The sequence below is a fragment of the Mirounga angustirostris genome, unplaced genomic scaffold (genome assembly GCF_029215605.1).
Source record: "Mirounga angustirostris isolate CCGP_5_RB_7025 unplaced genomic scaffold, mMirAng1.0.hap1 SCAF_9, whole genome shotgun sequence".
NCBI lineage: Eukaryota > Metazoa > Chordata > Mammalia > Carnivora > Phocidae > Mirounga > Mirounga angustirostris.
In genome coordinates this window covers 46853785-46871742 of record NW_026991717.1, presented here as the reverse complement: position 1 = coordinate 46871742, position 17958 = coordinate 46853785, and the positions used below count along the sequence as shown (strand labels likewise).

The following is a 17958-nucleotide window of genomic DNA, read 5'->3' as shown; positions in this document are numbered from 1 at the left end:
TAAAAACAAGTGACAAAGGTGTTGTTATTTGCAGATGAGTAAACTCAGACTCACCAAGTTTAGATGAATGGTCCAAGGTCGTATGAGTAGTACTTAATATATAGCTTAGATCCATGGCCACGTAAACTTTTATGCATGGGAAAAGAATCTCAGGGAATACTTGTCCTTCAAGCGCCTGGATGCCTATGGACCCTTTCCTACTTGTGCCAAAAGCCTGGTCCTCAACCTCTACACTCACTCTCCCTCAGATGTCTCCACCTGTAATACTCTTTCTATTGGAAGGGTAATGTATCAGTAAGGATATGTTCAGCTTTAAGCAACAGAAAAACCAACTAAGAGTGTCTTAAGCAATAAAAATAAATTTACATAACAGGAGATGCAAAAGTAGGCAATTCCCGACTTGGCCCCTTAGCTCACAATTGTCATAAAAGAAAAAAAATGCATTGAAAGAACCAAGATCGGGCGCCTGGGTGGCTCAGTCGGTTAAGCGACTGCCTTCGGCTCAGGTCATGATCCTGGAGTCCCGGGATCGAGTCCCACGTCGGGCTCCCTGCTCGGCGGGGAGTCTGCTTCTCCCTCTGACCCTCCTCCCTCTCATGCTCTCTGTCTCTCATTCTCTCTCTCGCAAATAAATAAAATCTTTAAAAAAAAAAAAAGAAAGAAAGAACCAAGATCTTTCCTTCTTTCCACTCTACCATGTTTAGGCTCATCACCTCACATCTATAAAGTGGCTCCTTCAACTCTATAGTTTCATGTTCTCGCAGGATTTTATCCAAAGGCAAATCCAGGTCACATGACCACCCAGCGGCAAGAATCTGATCTTTCACGGGGAGGGAGAGGTGCGCAAGAGGGGGAGTTGGGAACGGCTATTGGATAGCTATATCCAGTCTCTGCTGCTGGTAACTTTCTGATTCCTGATTAGGGTCAGGGCTGAAAATTAATTATTCCTGAGCAGAAACATGGATTTCTTGACACTACCGAACAGTTTTCTATTGCTGTGTAATAGTTTAAGGCAGCTTACGTCTTGGCAGCTTAAGACAATACCTGTTTATTTTCTCATAGTTCTATAGGTCAGAAGTCTGGGAAGGCTTGAGTAGGTTCTCTGCTTAGGTACCGGCAAGGCTGAAATCAAGGTGTTAGCTGGTCTAAGCTCTCATCTGGAGCTCTAGGGAAGAATTCGCTTCCAAGCTCATTCAAATCACTGGGAGAATTCAGCTCCTTGCAGCTGTAGGACTGAGACCTCCATGGCCTTGCTAGCTATCCATCAGGATCACTCTCAAGTCCAAAGACCATTCTCCATCCTTGAGCAAGGACCCCCTCCATCTTTAATGCCAGCAATGATGCACTGACTCCTTCTCATACTTCAATCTCTCTGACTTTCCCTTCTTCCAGCAGCTGGAGAAAACTCTCTACTTTTAAAAGGCTTAAGTATTAGAGTAAGCCCACCCAGATAATCTGCCTTTTGCCATAATTACAGAAGTTAACACCAGAGGGTGAAGATCATGGGAGCCATCTTAAAATTCCATCTACCTCAGTTGCCATTAAAAAAAAAAAAAAAAACACACAAAATCAGGATTTATTCTTGAAGGTCAAGATAGGGTCACCCTTCCCTGATTCACAATAAGGGCAGGAAGACTCCCAATCAAAACAGGGACTCTGCAAGCAAAAAATTAAAGGAGCAAATGGCTGCTGGGTGGGCAACCAAGAGTATCTGATTCAATCAACTTTTTTTTCTGTGAAACTGAGATATTAAGCCTAACTTAGTTACACGATGGAATCCCACCTAGCTGGTGGACATTTTTTTTTTAAATGAGAACATGGTGTATAAGAACCACTGATGGGGACATGGATTCCTGCTTCACTTAACATCCCCCCGCCCCACTCCCCTCCACATCCTGCATCTCCTCAGCCTGCAATGTGCCCCCAACACAAACTCATGAAGAATGCTGACCAACAGGGAGTCTGATAGGGTTTTCTTATAAACGTATTTAGTGTGGCTAGATTTCTCATGTTGATTTTTCACTGGCTTGCGTCTATCTATTGGGCAAAAGGGAAGGACAAGGGTTTATAGGAAGAGGAGGCCCCTCCCTCAGAGCTTACCCAGAGCAGCCCTCACACTGCCCAAGGTGTTTAGAATGAGCCCTGTGGGCTTTTCCATGGCCTTCTAAAGAGAAATCACACGCCCTCTCCTCTACAGAGATGCCTCATTACCAGCTCTTTCAGTGCATTGTTTTCTGTTTCCCTGCCTTAAACCTGACTCAGGCCGCCTGTGTTTTTTGTTTCACTTAGTTTTCCCTGCTTTGTGACATCGGTGTGGACTTCACCTTTTCTACCCCCCGCCCCAGAACCAAAAAGTCTAAAATCCCAAGTCAGATGTCTCCAAAGAGCTGACGTGTGTTTGCACAAACACGTGAAGATCCTTCAGAACTACAGATTATCCACCAGCAACAGCTCGATGCCTTTGAGAATTCTCTACTTTCATGGATGCTGTTTACCTTTTATTTTAAGTGCTTTCAAGCCCATTCTCCTGAAGCTCCTTGCCTTATCGGGAGCCCTGCTCGTTTGTCTTGTTGCCTCCTTCACTCAGAGGCCTCCATCGATCGGTTTCTGGAACAAGGCAGGTTCTGTGCAGAATCAAAAGCCACCACATCACAGCTGACAGCGAGAGAATGCAGCGAGCATTGTGCCCTTGCACTCAAGGCCTTCGTCTCTTTGAGAAGTACGTTTGAAATGAATGAGGCAGACGAGAGTGGTGGCTTCAGAAGCAACCATCTTCCTCTGGGCTTTTCTTCTTGAAAAGTCCTGAGCAGCACTGTTACTAGAAAGTAAAGAGAATAAAAGGCAAATCGGAGGCAAGCTGCAGGTTGCCTAGACGAGAGACTCACACCTGGCCTCGGCCAGGCTGTGCCGCCGGACATTTGCCTTTCCTTTGTAGATTGGGGTCTGCAAGGTTAACGTGAAAGAGGCTGTTTATTTTCTCCCGGGGATTATGAATAAAAAATACATAAAGCCCCTTCACCCAGAGCCTAGCCCGGAAGTATGAGAGGCTCCTCTCTTTCCTGGTGCCCCTTAAGGGCATCATTGTTGGTGGTAGAGCTGGGGCACCACTGTTGCCATGGTTACGACTTCTGAACCAAGGGATTGGCTGATCCTTGGCCCGGCTCTTCCACCCAGCTGTCATTTCCCCTGCAACCAGAGGCCTCCTTATTCCCTGATCCATTTTGTATTTGGCTGGAATGTTAGAGAGCAGTTTTCCATGGCACTTCATGACCCTTCCGTAGAGCCTTAATGACCCTAATGTTGATTTGGACCTAAAGTCTTGGGCTAGTGGTAAAGTTAAAACAATATTCAGGGCTCATATAGATGATGATCCTAATAATTGGCTTGAGGATCATCGCCTTCCTCCCTCGATTGCAGAGGGTTTGCACCGACTGCTTGAGAGTTCAGAGCAAATATCTGGCCCATGACCAGGAAGCGAAAAAAATGGTACGATATTTGACATGAAACCTCATTCATGAGTTCACCTTATTTTTCCCATCCTTATCTTCCATACCTGAATCTTCTTTTTAATAAGTCTTACATTGTTTCCATCTTTAAAAAGTGCCTTAAATTCTTTTGAAGCAAGGCTAAATATACAGAAAGTGTAAGGATATTCCTCAGAAATCCAATGGATTCTTGTTATTAGGATGGAAGGAAAAAAGGTGCAAAGGTTTTTCTCGCCAGGAAGGGAAGACTGCATAGTGCAAAGCACCTAGAACATATTCTGTGTAAAAACCAAGTGGGATCATTTAAGTGCATATTTTCTGTTGAAGAAAAAAATATGCACACGGTGCTCGCTTTGGCAGCACATATGCTAAAACTGGAATGATACAGAGAACATTAGCATGGTCCCTGCTCAAGGATGGCACGCAAATTCAGAAAGCATTCCATATTTTTAGATATTGGTCAAAGGGTAACAAACTCCCAAATAAGATCCGGGCATCTAATGCACAGGATGGTGACTATAGTTAACAATACTATATTATATACTAAAAGTTGTTAACAGAGTAGATCTTAAATGTTATCACCACACACACGCACACACACAAACACACACCATAATTACGGGAAGGGATGGAGATGTTAACTAACTGTATTGTGGTAATCCTTTTGCAATATATAATGTATCTAATCATCACGTTGTAAACCTTAAACTTACATATGTTATATGTCAATAATATCTCAGTAAAGCAGAGGAAAAAAAATTGCAACTACAGAGACTAAAACCACACACACACACATACACCCGCACGCGATTGGATTCAAGAAAATTGGAATTTCCGGTACAAAGAAGTGATAAGGACATGCCACTCCTAATCTCCGGAAGCCCCCTAAACACTTAGGGACCTGTTACGTCAAGTCACTCACATGAGATTTTGATCAGTCCCTTCAAAAGCCTGGGGTGGGCCATGTGGACATGCCACACCAGCAGGGAGGTGCTTAGGGGGTTCTGGGAATCCCAGTTCCTTGCACACAGTAAAAACTTTACAAATATCTGCTAAATAGATGGAAAAAATAAGTACAACAAAATAAAACAAAAAACCCACAACAGCAAAAGCAGACGAACAATAAAAACCATTATGCCTACGTGCTAAGTTCACAGATAACCTTTATATGAACTCAGGCAGAAATGCTTTAGCAGCACCAAAAAGCAGGTGCAATACAGGGCCCCAGTCCTTTGAATCCTCTCAACAACACTTTGAGGTAGATGTTTTTATCTCTACTGTTTTTCAGATGAGGTTAAGGAAGGTTAACTAATTTGTGCAAGACCCCAAAACCATAGATAGGATTTAAGCCCAGAGCTGTCTGATTCTAAAAACAGACTATTCCCTCCATCTACCCCATTATTGTCCAAGCTCTTCTCCTGCCAAGAACACACATCTCAGGGCCCATCCCAGCTGCACTGAATCAGAGTCTCTGGCGAGGGGCTTGGAAGCCTAGGCTTAACAAGAGACAAGGTGATTATGATTATCACAGAAGTTTAAGAAAACAGCTCTGTTGCCTCTGGCGGGAAATGCACCCATCTCTCCCTCTCCCTGATCAAATAGAAGCCATCAGAGATTTGAAGCTCACACGACAAAAATCTATCACGTCATTCTGGAGTTTATCGGATTATAATATCATCGGATATTTATTCCTCACTTTGATACCATAGCGTTGTCTGATTTGAGATTATCCGGATCCTGAAACGCAAAGACAATTTCGGAAAGTTAAAAACGGACACTAGTGGAGTCCTCAGATTTTTTCACTTTCGTCTCTGTCTGTCTACAGTCCTTCGGAGCGGAAGTTAAGAATTCAGCTCAGCTCCCGGCAGCTTGAACTGATGCAGAGGTTCTGGCTGGGCAGGGGCTGGAGGGCGGCTGGAAGGAGAGCCCCAGGCTGAGAGGCAATCCTCCTGTCTGGTTGCTCACCAGATGGCTGTCATTGGACGAGCAAAGTCCAGGATCCAGGAAGTAGAAAATCCATCCCTGCTTGGTTTGCTTTTCTTAGTGTCAGTGTTTCCACGCCCAGTGACAAGAGGGGAGGCCAACGAAGTCTGCAGCTTCAAGTCTCCATCATGGAAGCAAACAACGTATTCTTACCCCCTAAATCCTTAATGAATTAAATGGGAAGCAAACAATGATTCCTGACAGGGCTGGATTTAAGGCAGGCTGTGAATGCCACAGCACAGCCAGAAGTAGAGACGGACGAGTCGAACTGAAACCTGACCACTGCCTCTCAGCAATTTTACTGTAAGTTATTCCCGTTATCTCAGAGAGGAATTTGAGAAGGGGTTAGAGAAAAGTATGGAGCTCATTTCCCCCCCATGTTGAGCACAGATCGTTGTTTTAAGAATTTGTTTTATATGCTATCGCCAAGAAACTTGCTTTGAATGAAATTTCCAGGCCTGGTATCTATAATAGCAAAAAATGACAGTTACATTTTACAAATAATAGTTTAATATGCTTTACCATGCTTCTATTCCAGAATGTTCTTGATCTCCTTTAATCTTCACAACAACTCGATAAAGTTTATGCTCTTAATTAACAGGACTGTACAGATAAGGACACTGGTAGCTTCCTCCTCATAGAGTCCTTAAGCAATTTGCAGCAAGTCCACAGCTCATAGCCGAGAGCCTATCTTCTATCACTGTGCCAACTGCATTCCAAGGGAGGCCATATATATAGGCCGTTAGTTTCCCCAAAGACAAATTCCCATATTGGATTAAAACATAAGACCCAACAATATGTTTGTTGCTTAAAGACAGGTATCTGTAATAAAATGATGCAGAAATGCTAAAAATTTAAAAAAGTTTTATTGAGGAAATTTGTACAACAAAAAGGAAACAGTTGGTAGAGGTGGAATCATATAAAAGAGATTTTGAAACCAAAAAAGTGGAGGGAGGGTGCAAAGAGGCTCCTGATTATAATGAAAAATATAAAAACAACAGTGAAGACATGGATTACCCAGGCGCCCCTAGATTTTGGCTTTTAATCAACAAAAATTCTGGGCTTCTTTTTCTAGTTAAATAAAATATGAGTACATTGAAAATATGGAATCATAGTTGTATGATATATGGGTTTTAGCCTTCCTTTAAGTCGTAGGATTATATTATTGTATTTTTTATTTTATATCTGCAAAATAGATGTAAGTTTGAAAAATAAAATAGAGGTTATGAACACTATGCATTTAGTATGCTAGAACCAGTGGACATACATTGAACTCAGTAACAACATAGTATCATCCATACATTTTTCTCAAGGTATACGGCATTGATACATATATGCTAACTCTTAAATAAGATTCCAAAAATGAATCCAGAAGAAAGTTATATAGATATATTTTCTCACCACAGTGCAATAAAGCTAAATTCTGATGATATAAGTAAAAATACAATGAAAGGAGCCTTGGGCAAAATAATGATCAAACCCACAGCCTTGGAAGTAGACAGCCCAGGGTTTAGACTATAACTCCATCCCTTACTGCTGTGTGACCTAAGCAATTTATTGAATCTCTCTGAACCTTGGATTCTTCATCTAAATATGTGGTTCTACTTTGCAAAGATGGTATGAATTTTATCTATAGAGTACATACAATAGGGGCACCTGGGTGGCTCCATCAGTTAAGCAGCCAACTCTTGGTCTCAGCTCAAGTCTCAATCTCAGGGTCATGAGTTCAAGCCCTGTGTTGGGCTCCAAGCTGGGCATGGAGCCTACTTAAAAAATAAACAAACAAATAATATAATATAATACTAAGACTTAAAGGAAGGCTAAAACTCATACTCATACAACTATGATCCCATATTTTCAATATACTCATATTTTATTTAACTAGAAAAAGAAGCCCAGAATTTTTGTTGATTAAAAGCCAAAATCTAGGGGTGCCTGGGTAGCTCAGTCGGTTAGGCATCTGCCTCCGGCTTAGGTCATGATCTCAGAGTCCTGGGATCGAGCCCTGCATGGGGCTCCCTGCTTAGCGAGGAGCTTGCTTCTCCCTCTCCCTCTGCTTCACTCTGCCTCTGCCTGCTGCTCCCCCTGCATGTACTCTCTCTTTCTCTCTGTCAAATAAATTTTTTAAATCTTAAAAAAAAAAAAAGAAAGCCAAAGTCTAGAAAATATATCTCTAAATACTAACAGTGCTCATCAATATGCCCTTGGATTTCTGGTAATTTTTGTTATTTTGCTTTATTTTTTTACTATAAATGTATAGTTACTGCACAATAAAACAATAATAAATATGAAAGTAAATATACATTCTCTAGAACATAGCACAAGAAGAAAATAAATATTAATATATTGAGTGCCCTATAGGTGGGGGTTGCTGTGAACATACAGTCATTTCAGTTGTTGCCACAGTCATCATTATTGTAAATTCTAAAATGCTCTCTTTCTCTGTGTGTGTGTGTATACACACACACACACACACACACACACTGGTGTTTATTTTATTATATATTGTAATAATAAACACAAAAATAACACAAAATTAGTGTTTATTATATATTATATATAATAATAAACACAAAAATAAAAACAAGTTGGTGTTTATTTTACAATATATAATAAAATAAACACCAATTTAAATTAAGTTTAAATTTAAATATAATTAATTTTAAATTTAGATTATATAAATTTATTTATCTAGATATAAATATATATTCTATAATATATACTATAGTATTATATATAGTGCCAAAGTACTTTAGTACTACACTACATAGCATATAGTATACTATATAGCCTAGAGTGTATAGAGTATATATATGTGTATATAGTACACATGTATAGTATATATACACTATATATAGTATACAGCATATATATGTATATATAGTACATATACTATGTACATAGTATACATATACTATGCATATATATTATACAGCACATATTTATATATATAATATATATACTATATACATACTATGCATAATATAGTATACAGCATATATACATATAGTATATGTATATCATACATATATAGCATACAGCATATATATACTATATGTATACTATACTATATGTATATACTATATATGTATATATATGCTGTATACTATATGTACACTATATATATACCACACACTATACATATACTATATACATAGTATACTATATATGTATACTATACACTATATATAATATGTGTAATATGTATATATACTGTATATTCTATGTATAATATGTATAGTATATGTATATGTATATGTATATGTATATATATGTATATGTGTACTATATATATGGATAGCATATATACATATACTATATATATACTAGACATATATATAGTGTACAGCATATATGTATAGTATACTCTATGTATGCTATATAATACTAATGTATACTGTATGTATATACTATATGTAGTATACAGCTATAGATATGTATATATGTGTGTAGTATACATATATAGATATGCTGTATACTATATATATATGCTGTATACTATATGTATAGTGTATACTATAGTATATATACTATATATGCTGTATACTAGTATATATACTATATATGCTGTATATACACTATATAGGCTGTGTATATATATATTCTATATATAGTATATATATGGTGTATATTCTCTATATATGCTCTATACTCTATGTATAGTATATGTTATAGTATATATACTATATATATGCTGTATACTATATATATACTATGTATAATACTATAGATTATATAGTATTATATGTTATTCTACTATATAACAGCATTACATACATAAAAAACACAATATTGGGATAACTAACAATTTGAATATGGACTACGGAATTAGATAATCATATTGTATCAATATAAAACTTCCCATTTTTCTTAACTGTTAAATTTCCTAATTTTCAAAAGAGAAAATGTCTGTCTCAGGAAATATACATTGAAACATTTAGGTTTGTATGTACATACATCTGCATCTTATTCTCAAATGATTTGGGGAAAATACTCATATAGAGAGAGAAAATGAATGATAAAGCAATAGGGAAAATATAAACAAATGGTGAATCTGAGTAAAAGGTGTACAGGAGTTCTTCATACTAGTCTTTTAACATTTCTGTAAGTTTAAAATAATATAAAAATAAAAATTTACAGCAACAAAAAACAAATAAATGAGTAACCACTTCTAATAATAGCAGCAGAAGCTCTCCTTAGCAACAAGGTGAAGTAGGAAATTAAGGGCATGATAATAACTTTTGGAATATTATAAAATTGAAAATACCACCTATCAAAACTAAGGGGAGTATGAACAATCAGGGCCCAGAAGTAAAGACAGAGATGCATTTTAGAAATATGAAATACGTGAACTAAGCATCTGATTTAAAATCTTATAAAAAGAAGAGAGTCAACATAAGGGAAAATAGGAAGAAAATAATAAAGATGAAGAACAAAAATAAACAAGCTGAAAAACAAAAAATGAGTGGAAATAATAAATTTAACTCTTCATTCTGTGAAAAGATTATAAGATATATTAAAGCCCGTGGGAATGTAATAAATAAAAGAAAGGGTATAAGTCAAGAAAATTAAAAACACACAATGGATATAAAGGATTTTAAACTATAAATGATGGCAATACACATTTTATGATAATTCAAAATGTTCAACCAAATAGACAATACAAAATATAAAATCGGCAAAACAAGATGGAGAAAACATGAAAATGATGATGAAGGAGGAGGAACTTGAGAAACATATTAAAGAAATTCCTCACCTGGGGCGCCTGGGTGGCTCAGTCGTTAAGCGTCTGCCTTCGGCTCAGGTCATGATCCCAGGGTCCTGGGATCAAGCCCCACATCGAGCTCCCTGCTCAGCGGGAAGCCTGCTTCTCCCTCTCCCACTCCCCCTGCTTGTGTTCCCTCTCTTGCTGTGTCTCTGTCAAATAAATAAATAAAATCTTAAAAAAAAAAAAAAAAGAAAGAAATCCCTCACCTAACCAAAGAAATATAACCTAAACAAATTTAGTGAACAATATTCTATATATTCAAGAAACAGATTTTGCCATACGATGTAATCAGTTCTAAATCATGGAGAAACAAGACCCGATACCCAATTCATCCTAAGAGATAAGTATCATACTCATCCACAAATCTGTGAAAAAGACCACACATGCACACACACACACACAAACACTCTTAGGATGGCAAATGTACACAAATGTCAATGCCCGTAAAATTGGTTTGAAAAGATCACAACCAAGTTCAGACATACAATAGATTTCCCAAAAATAATTGTTGGCTAAGTGAATCAATAAAAATATGGGAATATGAATGAAGAAATAAATGCAGTCAATTAGCAGAGTCCACTGAGGGCACGGAAGGCAGGAATGGCTTGTGTAAGCCATGTATTTGTTAACTTCTTAATCATCTCATCCACACCAGGCCCAATGAGCAGAGGCAGAAAAATCATTTTTCATTTAGCTTTGAGAATGCAGCTGTGACAAGAGAGTGTGATAATCAATAAAGGTAAATTCTAGGAATGTCAAGAGACCACAACAAATCAAGGACACCTTTTATAAAAGAACTGGGTTTTTTCTTCTTTTTTTTTTTTTGTGTGAGACTTAAAAGAAAACATGAAGATAAAAAGGCATTAAGGATTGAAGAGTTAGCAGAATATACCATCCCCCAATATGCCACTTTGGTATTAGGATCATTTTGAGCTAAAGGCACTTGAAAAACAGTAGATTCAAGAAGGACATTCTAATCTTCCCTTTCTTCCTAAAACGGGAGATAAGAATTCCCACGTGAAAGATGCCCTTCCAGTACCAGGGGAAAGAATTGTTCTTCAATAGAGAATAAAAGCTAAAAGAAATCTGTACCAGCAGACCTTGTTAAAATACTTCTTATCTTCCTTTAGCTTTCCTACATAATTCTGTTACTCCTCACATTGCCTCTCTTTGTTCAGTCCCCTATAAAAGCATGTAGGTTTCGCCATTTCTTTAGGTCTTCATTTCCTTATGAGGGCATCCTGTGTCCTAGAAAACTCACAAATTTGTACGTTGTTCATCTGTCAGTCTGTCTTATGTGGGTTTAATCCTCAGGCCCAGCCAAAAAACCCCCAGAAGGTATAGGTAAATTTGCCTCTGATGCAGAATGTTCCTTAAGGAAAAGACTGCTGGATCTGACTACATGAAAGTTTAAATCTGTTCAACAGAAAACACCACAGGCAAGTGAAAAGACAAAATGCAGATTGCGAGGGGATGTTTGCAACGCGTGTAACCACAAAGAAGCCACATCAGTAAGAAAAACACTAATGAACTAATCGAAAGAGAGGCAAAAGATCTGAACAAGCAATTGATAGCACATGAGATCTAAACGACCAATGACATGCGTAAAAGGATGCTCAAGCTTATTTTCCCAGTAATCAGAAAGATGAAAATTAAAACAATGAGATACTATTTTACATCCATCAAACAGGTGGAAATGAAATAGTCTGACACTATCAGGTGCTGCTGATGATGTGGAAGAATTGGAGAAACATTCACATTTTGATGATGATGTGTTCACTGGCAAAACCTTTTTGGAGAATAAATGGTCAACATCTGGCAACACTGAAGAGACCCATATCTTACAACCCAGAGGTTTCACTTCTAGGAGCTCTCACTTGTGAAAAATGCAAGTCCATTGCAACATTGTTTGTAAGAGCAAAATACACCCAAAGAAAAAAGTAAATCATACAAATATCCACCAACAGGACCAACTAATTGTAATAGACTCATACAATGAGACCACTTATAGCAGTTTTATCAATAGCAGATAAGTCTCAAAAATATAATGCTGCATGAAAAACCAAGTTGCAGATAAGTAAGTAGAGTGTAAAAACGTGTCAACAGGGCGCCTGGGTGGCTCAGTTGGTTAAGTGACTGCCTTCGGCTCAGGTCATGATCCTGGAGTCCCGGGATCGAGTCCCGCATTGGGCTCCCTGCTCAGCAGGGAGTCTGTTTCTCCCTCTGACCCTCCCCCTCTCATGCTCTCTCTATCTCATTCTCTCTCTCAAATAAATAAATAAAATCTTTAAAAAAGTGTAAACATACAAAAGAATGCTATATATTTTATAGTTACATACACATGTTGCAAACATATACATAGAAGAGAACCATAGGCACAAAACTTAGGATGGGGCTGCCTCTGAGCCGGGAAAAATGAGACTGGGTTTGGGGAGAGATACACAGGTATTGAATTTCATAACAAAAGTACGAAGCATATATGACAAAATGTTAGGATCTGATGGATCTGAGTAGCAGGGTGGTATTCATAAATATTCACTATACTGTGTTTTAAATCATTTTTTAAATGAGCACCCCAATTTTAAAAATACATAAAAAATACAAAAATATATAAACTAGTATCTTAAATATATAAAAATCATTAACAGGTAATTCATAAAGAAAGAAAATACCAATAAAAATGGGAATGGTAGGAAAGCCAACTTTAACTCACTAGTTAAAAAAAAAGTAAAATATACATATATCATTTCGGCTTATCAGTTGAACATGAAATTGCAAAACTGTGAATACCTAATGTTAACAAGGGGGAAAAGGCAGGTGGGAGGAGAGATCATATCCATTCACTGCTGACAAGAACTTAAAATGATATAAATTTACTTAATTTGGCAGTGTATGTGAAAGAGCAAAAAATATATATATATGCGTGTATATATATGTATATATACATATTTATAACCTTTGCCTCAGAAATTCTGCTTTAAGAAATTTAAGAACAAAGGAAGTGATCAGAAATGTGTGCCAAGATTTATGCTTAGGTATCTTTATAGCAGCATTGTTTATCACAGTGATGTCTTAGATACACTAAGTTGATAAAAAAAAATAAGGAATTAAGGCAATTATGGTACATCTATAGAATGTAATACTCTATAACTGTTTCAAATAATATTTTATGAGAATATTTAACGCCACTGAAATATTTCATTAATATGTTGTTAAGAGAGGTTATAAAAGCATTTGTACAGTATGTTTGTTTGCAGTTGTATTTTTAAAAACAAATAAGAGGCACCTGGGTGGCTCAGTTGGTTAAGTGTCTGCCTTCAGGTCAGGTCATGATCCAGGGGTCCTGGGATCGAGTCCCGCATCAGGCTCCCTGCTCAGCAGGGAGCCTGTTTCTCCCTCTCCCTCTGCCTGCCGCTCCCCCTGCTTGAGCCCTCTCTCTCTGTCAAATAAATAAAATCTTTAATAAATAAAGAAATAGGCAGGAAAAATAATTTGGAGGTATCCAAATCAAAATGACAACAGTGATTGTCTCTGGATGGTGAAATTATGGGTCTTCTTCACTATGTTTTTATTTTTGCCCTTCATTTTCTTACTTCTCAATAATAAATATTTATTTTATAATAGAAAAGTTATTTAAAATAAAATATTTACCAAAATAAGCTTTGGTTTGTTAAAGATTTAAATATAAAATCTAAATACAGAGGAAAATTGAAAAAAAGTGTTTATCACCTCTCTGGGAGAATTTTAAACTTTCTCAGCTTGGAAGCAATTTTAATGATTTCACTATAAAAATTAGCATTACTAAAGATTTTTTAAGAGGGAAAATATTTCTATCAAACATTACAAAGAATTAAGATCTATCACAAATAGCTAACTTAAATTTGTAAAATCAATGTCAATTTCTAAAAGATAAATAGGTAAAAAGGACCATTCCCATAAGGGAAATACAATTAGTAGATAAACTAGAGTGGGGAAGGGAAATACAATTAGTAGACAAACTAGAGTGGGAAAATGTTAATTCTCTCTAGAAATCAAAGAAATGTAAATGAAAGCCAGCCGCCTGAAGATGACAGTTTACATATTCTAAAAGAACCAAAAAAAAAGAAGTTGAATGCTAATATCCAGTGCTGGTGAAGCTGCCCAGAAATTGACTCATACATTCATTTACAACCATATCACTCCCACCCTTTAGGCAGAAACACTACCACTAAGAATTTATTCTTAAGAAATACTTTGGCAGAAGTGGACAGGTCCCTCCTCATCTACCTGACTTCTAACTGTTGGAACTCCCAGGACTCAGCCTTCTGGCATCTTCTCTCTTCCATCCATGTGCACAGTTTGGAGGAGCTCATCTATACATGCACCCAAACCTCTCTCTTCACAGGTCTCCAGGGAGAAAGCAGACCAGAGCAAAGACTTTCCTGGGCGTGGATGAGGAGGAGGGGGGTGGATCTTGAAGGCAGTTCGAGGGCTCTGAATTCAGTCAAAGAAGCAATGAAGACAAGAGGGACTGGCAAAGAGACACCTAAAGCAAGTTTCATCATAATATTAATCCTTTAGGTTAATAACCGAACATTCCAGGCTTTGTCCACTAGGAAGTACCAGTGTGGTCCCCAGGAATGCCCTAATTGCAGTAGCCCTCAGCTCACCTGTAGGCCACCAGATCTCAGCTGCCCTTGACCCCCACTTCCAAAGTCTGAGGGAATTATTTTTGTGAAGCAGTCCATAAACCACTTGAAGTGGGCAGCTCAACACTCCCGCCTGAGCCCTACTGCACTAGAAGCCAGAATTTTCCCTCTGCTAGTGGCACCCAGGACCCTGTTGTCAGCAAGGCGGACCCTGCTCAGAGGTCAGGAAACAGAATTGCTTCAACCCCATGTCTCACAGTCTCTTGGTTCCACAGACATTCTCATCCACTTGGTGTCCCAGTCTGGGGTCTCTGCCTCACATGGGTCCTTTCATGGCTTAAGGGTGTTTGGACATTTACCATCCTTCGTTCTCATGACCTTGTGAGGTCACTGGTTCCATTATCCCTATCATTATTTAGAGGTCACGACTGACCCAAGGCAGAGCTGGACTCAAACCCAGATCTTCTGCCGTCGGTCCATGTCTCTCTCCATGGCACCAAGTTTGGCCAAGACTGGGTCTTGCTATTCCCACTAACAGCCTACCACTTCCTTTTTTGTTCATACATTGCCTGTGAAAAATGGACAAGGGGAGTTACTTTTCTACCAAGAGCTAAAACAAGCAGGTTTGCTCTGGGGATGATATGACAGCAAAAAGAAAGAGTCCCCAGAGGTGGGGAACGCTGTGTAAATCGGACTGTGTTGTCCTCCCAGCTCTGAGATCCCAATTACACACCTGCTGACCTCTGAGATCTCATCTCAGCTGTTTCCCAAGGCCTCAGGAGGACAATTTGCTAGCCCAGGAGTTCTCGGGACCATCAGATTAGGAGTGAAATTGTGGAGTGAAAAAAGGCTCTCTCCAGGGTAATGCTCCAGGCCCATAAACTTAAAGGAAGCCTAAACACAGCAATATTTTCTTCCTCCTATCCCTGAACTTTGCCTACAGGCAGAGCTCCTTCCCTAAACTGGCTCACTGAGAGCAAACACTTGTTCCACCCTGGCAGAATGTGGGCTGCCAAGGACAGGTGTGCCTGTGGGTTTCACCTGAATGTCTGACAGTTTCTCAAGGCGTAAGAATTGGGGCTGATGGAACCCTGAGACATTCAGGAATTGCTGTTTGGGGTTGAAGAGATCACGCCTCCACCAGACCCAAAGGGAAAAAAATGAACTTCTCGAAGGCAGATTTGCACCAACTGGCCCGGGCAGGACCATATGGATAATCCTCTCTGGTGACGAGCTTCCCCCAGGGGTACATGGATTCTCTGGCCCATGGACATGGCCCCTGGAGTCTGAGGAGTCTGACTAGGGATAGACTCACCACCAAGCTCCTAGACCTGACTCCAGAAAATCCCCTCTCCGGGCCGGGTTGTGAGATACTAGTCGCTGTAAGGGGGGGCCCTTGAGGGCCTGTTTTCTCCAGCCACTAACTTGAGAAAAGGAACCACGTTTTCAAATTTAAATTCATGGTGGCTGATTCAACACAGGCGATGGGAATTACTCAAAACCCAAGAAAGCAAATATCAGACAGAGGGGGCTTTATTTTTTTTAAATAGAAAGGACTACATCACAACTTACATAGTTAATTTCTAAAGAACAGGACAGAGATGCCGTCTACACACTATACATTATAACTAGTTCTCCTGTTCTTTATTATGGTCAGATAGATGGGCAAAAAAAGAGAAAGGGAAGGAACATGGAAGTGTAGGAGAAAAAAAAAAAAACATTGAAGGGGCCCCTGGGTGGTTCAGTCGGTTAAGCACCCGACTCTTGGTTTCGGCTCAGGTCATGATCTCAGGGTGGTGAGATCAAGCCCCACGTCAGGCTCCACACTCAGTGCAAAGTTTGCTTGGGATTCTCTCCCTCACTCTCTGCCCCTCCCTCTGCTTGCTCTCTCTGTCTGTCTCTCTAAAATAATAAATAAAATCTTAAAAAAAAAAAAGCACAGTGAAACATTATAATTAATAAAAATAATCACAGTGGACATATATTGTGCTGGACACTGTGCTAAGCACAGTTCATGGATTTTTCTCATTTATTCTTCCCCCAAATCCTTGAGGTTAATAATAGTACTACCCCTGTGTTAGAGTGGGGAAACTGAGGCACAAAGATTTTAAATAATTTGCCCACTAAATGAGCCAAGAAGGGAGAGGGCAGCATGGAGATCCAGTTCCTTTATCACAAAGCCTCTGCTCAAGACACAAAGATACAGAGAGACAGCCTTTCCTCCCGAAGGAAACTTATCCTGCTATCTTTAGAATTCTGTAGCTAAGTACTTCCCTTTATCATTTCTTAACAATAGGAATTACAGGGGAGATTTTGTGCTTCAATGGAAAACGATGCATTGTCTATGCACTGCGCTGCTGTCCTGGGTTATCTGATTCAGGCGTTCATTGCCCTTGAGGCATTTTACAACTCCGTACACTACAGATAACTAGGAGCAATGCAAAATGCAAATTCTGCCCTGTCCTGTGTGGAAGGTCGATTGACTTTCTTCCCACACCGGAAGAAGCTTGCAGTGCTTTCATATGCATGTTATTTTCAACATTCCTTTATCCATATACATTTGTGGGAGGGGGGGCTTCTCCCTTGAAGTTATAACAACACCCTTACCAGCTTCCTCATTAATGAGCTAAATAAAATACTTTCCATGTGTTCATTTTTAATATCTGAATGAGAGCCATGATCTTATCTTTTTTAAAAAAAAAGTTATGTCTTGGGGCTCCTGGGTGGCTCAGTCGGCTAAGCATCTGCCTTCAGCTCAGGTCATGATCTCAGGGTCCTAGGATGGAGTCATCGCCATCGGGCTCCACACTCAGTGGGGAGCCTGCTTCTCCCTCTGCCTTTGCCCCTCCCCCCACTTGTGTGCGCTCTCTCTCTCTCTCTTTCATTTTCTCTGTCTCTCTCAAATCAATCAATCAATAAAACCTTTAAAAAAATAAAATAAATAACATTTTAAAAGTATGTCTTAGCAGAATTATCAAAGCCTGTTAAAGCACCCATGGCTTTCTGGAGGACCCTGGGCATGATCTAACCCAAATGGTTTCAAGAGCATGTGGGTAACTGGCACTGCTGGGTAAGTAAGGTCATTCGTAGCGTA

At 38.9% G+C, this 17958-nt stretch overlaps 1 protein-coding gene and 1 non-coding gene across 2 annotated transcripts in view; both read left to right on the top strand.

The window, feature by feature from the left end:
* Positions 1-3829: 3829 nt before the first annotated feature.
* LOC123862557 (U6 spliceosomal RNA) lies at positions 3830-3936 on the top strand. Its single transcript, XR_006795261.1, has one exon. It is a non-coding gene; the product is annotated as a U6 spliceosomal RNA (small nuclear RNA).
* Positions 3937-5099: 1163 nt separating this feature from the next.
* LIPC (lipase C, hepatic type) overlaps positions 5100-17958 on the top strand; it is a 158341-nt gene continuing 145482 nt past the window's right edge. The window contains exon 1 of the mRNA XM_045899978.3: positions 5100-5771. The gene's annotated coding sequence lies outside the window, so the exon portion shown is untranslated. The remainder of the gene's footprint in view (positions 5772-17958) is intronic.